This window comes from Piliocolobus tephrosceles, unplaced genomic scaffold (assembly GCF_002776525.5).
Source record: "Piliocolobus tephrosceles isolate RC106 unplaced genomic scaffold, ASM277652v3 unscaffolded_39870, whole genome shotgun sequence".
NCBI lineage: Eukaryota > Metazoa > Chordata > Mammalia > Primates > Cercopithecidae > Piliocolobus > Piliocolobus tephrosceles.
The window spans coordinates 1-8,657 of NW_022324165.1; the positions used below are offsets into that span (position 1 = coordinate 1).

Consider the following 8,657-nt stretch of genomic DNA (forward strand, 5'->3'; position numbering starts at 1 on the left):
AATAAAATAAAATAAAATAAAATAAAATAAAATAAAATAAAATAAAAATAAAATAAAAGGGTGAATTCTATGGTATGTGGTTTACGTCTCAACAAAGCCTTTACATTTTGCAAAGAGTGCTGGGATGAAGGTACTGAGTAGGCCTCCCCCAGCACCCAGGCCCAGGGGTTCTTAAATGGCGAGGTGGGGGAGCCTGACTCTGAATACTTTAAAGGGGGGATTTTCTCTATCCCAGGATTGCAGGGTGGGACAGGCCCCGCTCTGCTACACAACGTGGTCTTTTCTTCCTCTCCCCTCTTCCTTCCTTCTTTTCTCCTTCCCCTTTCCTCTGTCCTAGCACTGCCACCTCCTCCCTGCCCAGACCCCTGGGCAGGCAGCAACACTGCCCTTTAGAAAGCCCCCTAGCAGCTACGAAAGGTGAGGTGCTCATCAACCCTTACAGGGGAGCAGAGGGCGAGAGTGAGGACGTGGGGCAGCACCAGCCAGAGGGACAAACACATTCACGCTTGGAACTATTTGGAGGTCAGCCCGGGCCTCGAGGCAGAGGCACCTGGGGCTCCAGCAGGAGGTATCCCTCACCCTGAGGCCCACTTTAATTTCCCAGAGATAATAACACCGGCGCCGAGTATCTGCCAGGCACCTGAAGACAGATGACCAGTGTTTGCAGGGTAATAGTTTGTGTCAGAGTAATTTGGAATTTATACCCCAGGAGGCAGATAATCCCCTTTAGAACTCTCCAGCCTCCCTAGGACTGGAGGGGCTTTCACAGGCTGCTTGCTGAAGACATAAACAAAGAGAGCTCCACGGAAGCACCCTGCTGGCCTGAGTCCTATTTTTAATATCTTAATTGAGTCTCCAAGCCCTAAACACGGTGGCGCAACCAAATCTCCAGCCTCCACCTCCAGCTCTGTGTCGGAGAGAGGTCAACGTCACTTTCTGCGAAGCCGGGGAAAACAAACCGGGAAGTAGGGTGGGTTTGGGGTAAGGGGCAATTGCTGGTATTTTGGTGGTGGTTGTTTTTGTTGTTTAGCTTTGTGTATATTTTTAAAGCTTACGAAAAGATGAGAAAAATCCAGGTGCACGTTCTCACCTAAGTTAAACCAGCGGTTCTCAAAATCCCAAATTATTTTACTGCTTTTTGTTCCCCGGAACCAGCTCACAATCTGCTTTGTGCTTGATTTAAAGGCGCTGACAAGCTGCTGCCCGCTCCCCAGCACAGTGGCGAGACTGGATTGGGACTGTCATATATAATGCATGGAGTCGGGGCCGGGAGCTGTGCTGGATGCCTGTGTGATCCGCTTTGGAGCGCTGTTCCCAGAGCCATTGTGCAAACATATTTACTCTGCATAAAAGAATGGGATGAAGCTGCAAAGGACATTCATTCATCGAAGTGGATTTAATTTTTAAACTCGCATTAGGACAGGATTAACCTTGCTGAAGGGTATGGCGATGTGGGTGGAATGTATAAAACTAATCTAGGATCCACGTTGGTACGGGAGGAGCGCTGGGTGGAATTAAATATTTATTGCACATAAATACCTTCTCCTCCACCTCCCTCACCCCTGCACAGTCACCTCTGTGTAGCGGGTTCTCTGCTACAGTAGAGGCCAGAGCACGTGACCACAACTTCTTCCATCCTCCCAGCACCCTGATCTGGTCATGGCAGTGACAAGAGACACCGGGGGGTGGGCACGTGGGTTTGCAGGCTCACACACACACATGCATGCACGCACACATGTACACACTCTGTCCCTGCCTGGGTTCTTTCTTTCTTTCTCTCCTTCTACAGAGGAGCACTCTCTCAGAGGCAGAGAGAGCCCAGCCAGCCATGGTCACCACTAAGTCACCTCCATCATACTCTGAGTTGGGGGGCAAGTGAGCCCCCCATCCTCCATGAAGAATCCTAGGGAAGAATCTGATTGGCTAGTCACCTGCCAGTCATCACAACTGACGGAAATGAGGGGTGGAGCTGCTAGGTGAAGACAATGACCAGGGTGCAGGCAGGCTGACCATCCCATCGTTTCGCCTGGAACTGTCCCAGTATTAGCAATGACAGTCTTATGTCCCCAGGGCAAACCAGGGTGGCTGGTCACTGAAGTTCAAGTCTCTCTAGAAATTGCCACATCTAATTAGCAAGTTGGGTAAGTGGGCTATAACCTGTTTCTCAAGCGCTTTATTTGTGTGATTTGCCCAGAAATTGCTTCAATAAGAGATGTTCAAAAAGGAACAACAAAAAAGAAGTGAAACAATGTCAGAGGGTAGCTTGCGGTTTCTTCAGCAAAATGCAGATCCCTCCATTATCTTGTGGTTTAAACCAAAGCTGCCTTTTGGAAACTCCCGCTGCTTCTCCAGCCTCGTGGAGGGTGGCAGGTTCCTCTTTTAAGTGTTGCAGGCTAGGAGTTGCGTGGTTAATGTTGGGATCATACACACTCTGTATTTGCTACCACAGCCCCCCCACCGCTAGAAGTCTCTCAAGAGGAAATCGGTGGCGTGGTCATGCACAGCTCCTGTGCTCCGGACAGAGACTGTCGTGGATCCAGGGCCATCTAGACATCTAGGTATTTTCAGCTTTCTTCCCTTAGGACGAGAGGACCAAGGCCTGAGCAGCCCCGAATCGCTCCCATGGTGGCCCAGACAGGCACGGAGGAGGGTGATTGGTCCCTGAGAATGTGGATGCCTGGAGCGGTGCATGGGGCTGTTTCTGCCTCGTTCTGAGCCTGCACTGGGGCCTCGGGTCCCTGCAGAGCTGGCGGCCCACAGCTGATAGCACTGTCCAGGTGCAGATTTCAATCATTTTCCATGTAAAGGATGTGCACGTGACCTAACCAGAGTGGCCGACCTTCAGTAAGAGCCACCTGGGATGGTGCAGGAGGGGAGGGGGGACTTCACTGTACATTTTACATTTGGGGAAACTGAGGCAACCTGGAGGCGGTTGCAGAGCTAACCACTAGCGGGAGAGCATCGGGCACATGAGGACCTGCAGCTTTGCAGGAGGAAGCCCGAGCGTCTTCACGGGCACTCTTGGCTGGAGGTTCATCTTTGAAATCAGCCCTGCCTCCTCCAATCAGCTCTGTCTGGTTTAGCTCAGCTAACAGGATGCATCAGTTTACCCAATTAAAACACTTCACACTCTCACGTAAGGACCGATAAGCTTAACCTTTAGGGACAGGTTTGGTTTTGGTTTTGCCTCTTCCTGTCACAGGCTTCAGCTGCCGCATGGATGAGGAAGTCAGGGAGGTAACTGACCAGACCAGCGCACCTTCTCCCTGCCCCTGGCTGGCTTAGCTGGGACCTTTCCCCCTCTGCCTCTCCAAACCTGAGGCTGGAAGGGGCCTATGGGGTGTGTTCGGGAATCTGGGAGATTGCCAAGCCCTATCTACCAAGGTGGCTGGTTCTGTCCCTAAGTTGGAGCTCAGGACTGGCTTCAGCCAAGGCAGTGCCCAGAGCCTTTGAGAGACCCCAGGTTGGGGTCCGTGGGGTGGGCCTGGCTCTTTAGGGAAGGCTGCTGTCAGGAAGCATGGGCCGCCGCATGCTCTCCTCCTGGTGTTGACAGTGACGGATATGGTCAGGGCAGGACCCAGACAGGGAAGAGCTGAGGTTCCTGGCGGGTCAGTTTGGCTCTTCCCTGCTCTGTTCTGTGGCTGCAGATACAAACCTGGGGCCCAGCAGGGACAGGTGTCTCCACCTGTCAAAGGCCTACGGGCCCAGAGAGGGGGACACTGCTCCTCCTGGCCCTGGTGTCGGAAGCACGGGATGACTGGCCTTTGTGAAGAGGCGGAGGAGGGCGGGATGCCTGCTGGGCATGGGGACGCTCAACTTCCAAGCAGGTCTTGCTGCTCTCCTGCCCTACAGGTGACAAAGCTGAGGCTCTGTTGGGAGTGGCAGTCTGCCCGTCATCCCTGGCAGTGGGTCACCATGGAGCCTGGCTCTGGGACCTGAAATTGGACCTGGGTTATGCAGCTGGCCCGTGCGGGTGCTGGCCTTGCCTCTCTGGGCCTCCAAATCCTGAGCTACACAATGAGGACGAGGCCGGCTCTGCACTGAGAGCAAAGCCGATGGCAGAGGCCACGTGCCGCAGGCCTGGACTCATCCACCTCACTATGCAGGCAGGTCCCAGCCCCTAGAAGCTCCTGGAATTTGGAACTCTGTGCAGAAGCCCTCAGCAGAGCAGCCCAATTCTGCCTCTCCCAGCTGCCCCAAGAGCCTGCTACCTCATCTGCAGGGGCAGGGAAGACCATGACGCCCCCCCACCCCACATCCAGGCTTCCCCACAATCCACAGACCTGTCCATTTCACCTCCGTCCACGTCCCTTTCCCCTGCTGCCACTGCCCAGGCCCAGCCACCCCCACCCCTCTGCTGCTGCATGCAGCCTGGAAGGTCACCGCACGCCTCTCTATCCCGGGCAGTCCTGCGCCACTGGGCCCAGCTGTGAGACGGAGCATAAGGGGCATGTGGCACCCCTAAGCACAGACCCTCCTGGGCTGTCCTGTTACAGAAAGAGGCAGATCGCCCTCCTCACAGCCTCCAGGCCCTCTGGGTCCAGCTGCGTTCCCTGCCCGACTCATCGTGTGAGTGCCAGGCATGGCCCTCGCCTGGGCACTCACCCTCCCACCCCCAGGCCTCCCAGGGCCAGAGTCTCTGCCCTGGGCACTTGTATTTACCTGATAATGGCCATTCGTCCTTCCGTCTTGTCTGCACCGGACAGTCATAACTCTCCCGTCTCCCCACTGGCAGGACACACTGCACCTTCTGCATCCCACCGTGGCCCTGGGACCACTTCACTTGTCTCTCAGCGCACTGAGGCCAGGGACTCAGGGATCACATCTCTTTCTTGAGCAATGTACCTGGAACCACTACTGAATGAATGATGAACGGACCAGTGAATGAACACAGGCAGGCCTCAGGAGGTCCTTCCAGCCCTAAAACTGAATCGGGGACTTGATGAATGCCAGTGAGTGATTTTCTGGCTCCAAAGGCAGATGGGGGGAGTGGAGGACTCAGCCCTGCGTGCGTGCAGTGACCCAGCACTAGGAGAGGTGGGTGGCTCTGGCGGGGTGGCCGCCTGTGAGATGCTCCCCGGGGCTTGCTGGGGAGAGAGATGAGTAAACATCAGTCAGAGTTTTGTGACGAAGCCTCTGCCAAGGGAAGCCCACGGTATCACAGAGACGAGACAAGGGCATCCACCACAGGAGGGTGGACATAAACAGGGTGGGCAGGTGTGGGCTTTGTCATTTCTCATGGCCAGGGCTGGGAGTCCTCAGCGCTTCCAGCTCTGGAGACAGGCCCAGAGCCCTGGAAAGGGGAGCTCCCATCAGCCCACAAAGAGCTGGGCTGGCTGTCCAAGGCAGACATCCGGGGTCCTTCTGTTTGAACCGATGGGTAGACACTCAGCTGCTCCGGGGGCTGGTCCAGGTTCCATCCCAGTCATGGCTGTCTATGCAGAACATGGCACCCAGGCCCCCAGACTAGCAGATAATCCTTCAAGAGGGTCAGAAACGGTGTGCCGAGCACAGTTCTCCATGGGACAGAGGCCTCTGGACATGGGCCTGAGGGGCCCACATTGAAATAGGACTCTCTAATCACAGCTGGGCACCAATCGGGCACCGGCTTCCATGGCTGAGGCCTGCTGGCTTCTCTCTCTCAGTGAACCGTGCTCCCGTCAGCCTCTGCGTGACATCCCTGAAGGCCACAGCCACCTCTTGCTCTGCATCCGGGAGCAGGAGTGTCCGGGGTGGAGGCTCTGCCGCCCCATGGGCTGTGGGGCTGTCTGTGCCAGGAGAAAGGACCCCTACCCGTGCCTGCTGTGTGCCTGCTCAGGGGTTGAGGCAGCTGTGCAGCTTACGAAGAGGATGGCACCCCCATCCCAGGCTGCCAGGGCGCTCTGTAACCTCCTGTCCTTGGGCTCCTCTGCTGGTCCCCTCCCGTTCCTCCTAAGCCATCCTCGTGCCTTCACCTTCTTTCCTGGAAAGCCTTGCATCCACTCATCAGAGCTTCACTGAGCACCCAGCCCGGGCCTCATGTGCCCCAGAAACACAGCCTTGAACACAACAGCGGGTTCTCTCTCAGGAGGTTCCCCACCTCCCCCTGGGTGGGGGAGAAGGAGACCAGCATTGGCATGCACTGTGTCAGGTGGAGATCAATTTGAAGAAAAGCAAAATGGGGTGGTGGTGGGCAGGGGACCGCAGGGGGTGCTATCTCAGAGCTTCCTGTAGGGCCGTCTGCGCAGAAGCCCATTGCCGTCGCTTGTAGTTCATCCGTCCTTGTGGCAGCCCCGTGCCAGTTCTGCAGACCAAAGAACAACGTTCAGAGAGGGTGAGCAGCTGGCAGGAGAACACACAGCAGCTAGTAGCAGGAGCAGAGCCCTGTCTTCCCTCTATCTGAGCCCTTTCCTCCTCCTTAGCTTTGCCCACCAAAGCCCTTCCCATCTCCTTGCCTAGACAGTGAACTGTGATGCTGTGTTCAGGATGACCCTGGCCAGGTGGAATAATTGCATGCCTAGGAAAAATGATAGAAAATAAACATTCCAAGATATTAGCAAGCCGGTGTGGCTTTCTCCACTGCTTTACATTATTTTCTTCTTACTTTCCAAATTTTATGCAGTGAGAATTTATTACTTTCATTACCAGGAGCAAAAAATAGAAACAAACAAAAAACCCTGTCTGATCTTTCAGACTAGTTCAAATGTCTTCTTTTCTAGAACTGGGATGACCAGGACATTTGGGTGTGAAAGGCGTGAAACAAGCCTTAACAGATACTAAAGAATGCCAGACAAGCAGAATGAGGATGACCCCAAGCAAGGTGGACCCTGCTCCAGCTGCAGGGAACAGCGAGGCTGCAGGTCAGTGTTGAGTGGCCCTTTACAAAGGACCATGACCCAGGCTGGGGGCAGTGGCTCACACCTGTCATCCCAGCACTTCGGGAGGCTGGATCACTTGAGGTCAGGAGTTCGAGACCAGCCTGGCCAACACGGTGAAACCCTGTCTCTACTAAAAATTAGCCGGACATGGTGGTGCACACTTGTAATTCCAGCTACTTGGGAGGCTGAGGCAGGAGAATAGCTTGAACCCAGGAGGCGGAGGTTGTGGCAAGCTGAGATTGCACCACTGCACTCCAGCCTGGGCAAGAGTGAAACTCAGTCTCAAATAATAAAAACAAACAAACAAAAGAAAAAACGCATACACACACACACACACACACACACAAACCAAAGGGCCGTGACCTGGGACAAGACTTTGGCTAAGCAAGCCCGGGTGTCCAGTAGCTATGGCCCCAGGAAGGGTCAGCAAGGCAAGTTCCATATCCCTAAGACTCTCCAATGACCGAGTCTTGAGACAGAAGCAGACAGTAGACTCAGCTCTCTGGAGGGTCCTAGCCAGGACAACACAGGTCCACCTCCAGGCAAGGTCATGCTCCCTGCCCCGCTCTGCCCCTTGGAGCAAGCTGTCGGAGGGGCCAAGGACTCCTCTCAGTAGGCTTGGGAGGAAACAGGACCGAGTTCTATTTTTTAAATCACAAAATTAGAGCCATTTCTGTCTCTCCCTGGTCTGTCCCCTCCAAACCTGGGAGGCCCCTCTCCAGCAGAGGCTGCTTTTGTTCTCTCTCATTCTATACAAACACTCCCGAGCCTTTCCGCTGCTGCAAAGAGAGCTTTGATTCTTTGCCGAGAATCTGTACCGCGGGCTCCAAACGGGAGCGTTTCTCCGGAGAGGAGCGGGAGGAGAATCGTTTTGTCGACGGCAGGTAATTAAGTCGGCACGCAGAGAGGGAGCATGCGTTATGCGATGATTAATCCCCAAGACGGCAAGGACATTTTTCATCTTCAAATCTCTCCTCGGTCGTTCATGAATCATCTCAGCTCCTGGGAGAGAAGGGCTGGTGCTCGCTGTAAGAGCAAGGGAAACTGAGTCGGCTGTGTCCACCGCCCCCGCCACGCGGTGCAGAATGGAAGCAGCCTCGGGAGGGCGTGCTCTGGGAGACCGTGGGCTTTCTCCCCAGGCACCTCGTCCATGTGGCTTCCTGCCTCCCCAGTCTCGACTGGGCAGGAATTCAGGAATCAATAAAAATGTTATTTTAAATAAAAAGAAAGCCACCCTGCTCTGCTTGGCACAGGCTGCCATTGACCGCCTTCTGCACCTGCTTTTGTTCTGTTTTTCTCAGGTACCTGCCCATTTCCAGCTCCCAGCCTCCCTCAGAACACAGACTGTCTTGCCATTTTCTTAGCGAGCAGTTTGCAGCAAAGTGCTATTTTGCTCTCAAATGCCTTCCTTTCCAATTGGGACAAACGGCTATGAATACGACGCACCCTGTTTTGCATTCAAATTGTTGTGAAAGTTTTGCGGCTGTAAATAACATGCTCTTGGTGCTCAAGACAGAATTATTATTACTTTTTTCTCAGTTCTTGGAACCAGTGATAAATTAAACATTTCTTTTGCCCCCGCCCCTTGCAGTTGGCCGGCAACGTGGAGCTGATTGCTCTGCCTCTGTCCTGACTGATGTGTCCCGAGGCCGGGAGAGGAACAAGACGACAGTGACTTGCCAGGGGTGAAGGCACATGGGTGGGGAGCAGGTGTAAATGGGGGAGGGGGCACGTGCAGGGGGGCTTTCCTGAGACAGGGCTTCTCTTCCGTGTTTTCTCTGGACAATCTTCCAATGATGA

The 8,657-nt window shown here is 54.4% G+C and overlaps 2 long non-coding RNA genes across 2 annotated transcripts; one reads left to right on the top strand and one right to left on the bottom strand.

Annotated features, from left to right (window-relative positions):
• Positions 1 to 1,126: 1,126 nt before the first annotated feature.
• Positions 1,127 to 8,307, bottom strand: LOC116418677. The gene is made up of 3 exons (XR_004228792.1): positions 7,221 to 8,307; positions 4,663 to 6,283; positions 1,127 to 3,935 (listed from the first exon to the last, which is right to left on the bottom strand). It is a non-coding gene; the product is annotated as an uncharacterized LOC116418677 (long non-coding RNA).
• On the top strand, positions 1,992 to 4,082 carry LOC116418678. The gene is made up of 3 exons (XR_004228793.1): positions 1,992 to 2,141; positions 2,450 to 2,558; positions 3,853 to 4,082. It is a non-coding gene; the product is annotated as an uncharacterized LOC116418678 (long non-coding RNA).
• Positions 8,308 to 8,657: the final 350 nt, after the last annotated feature.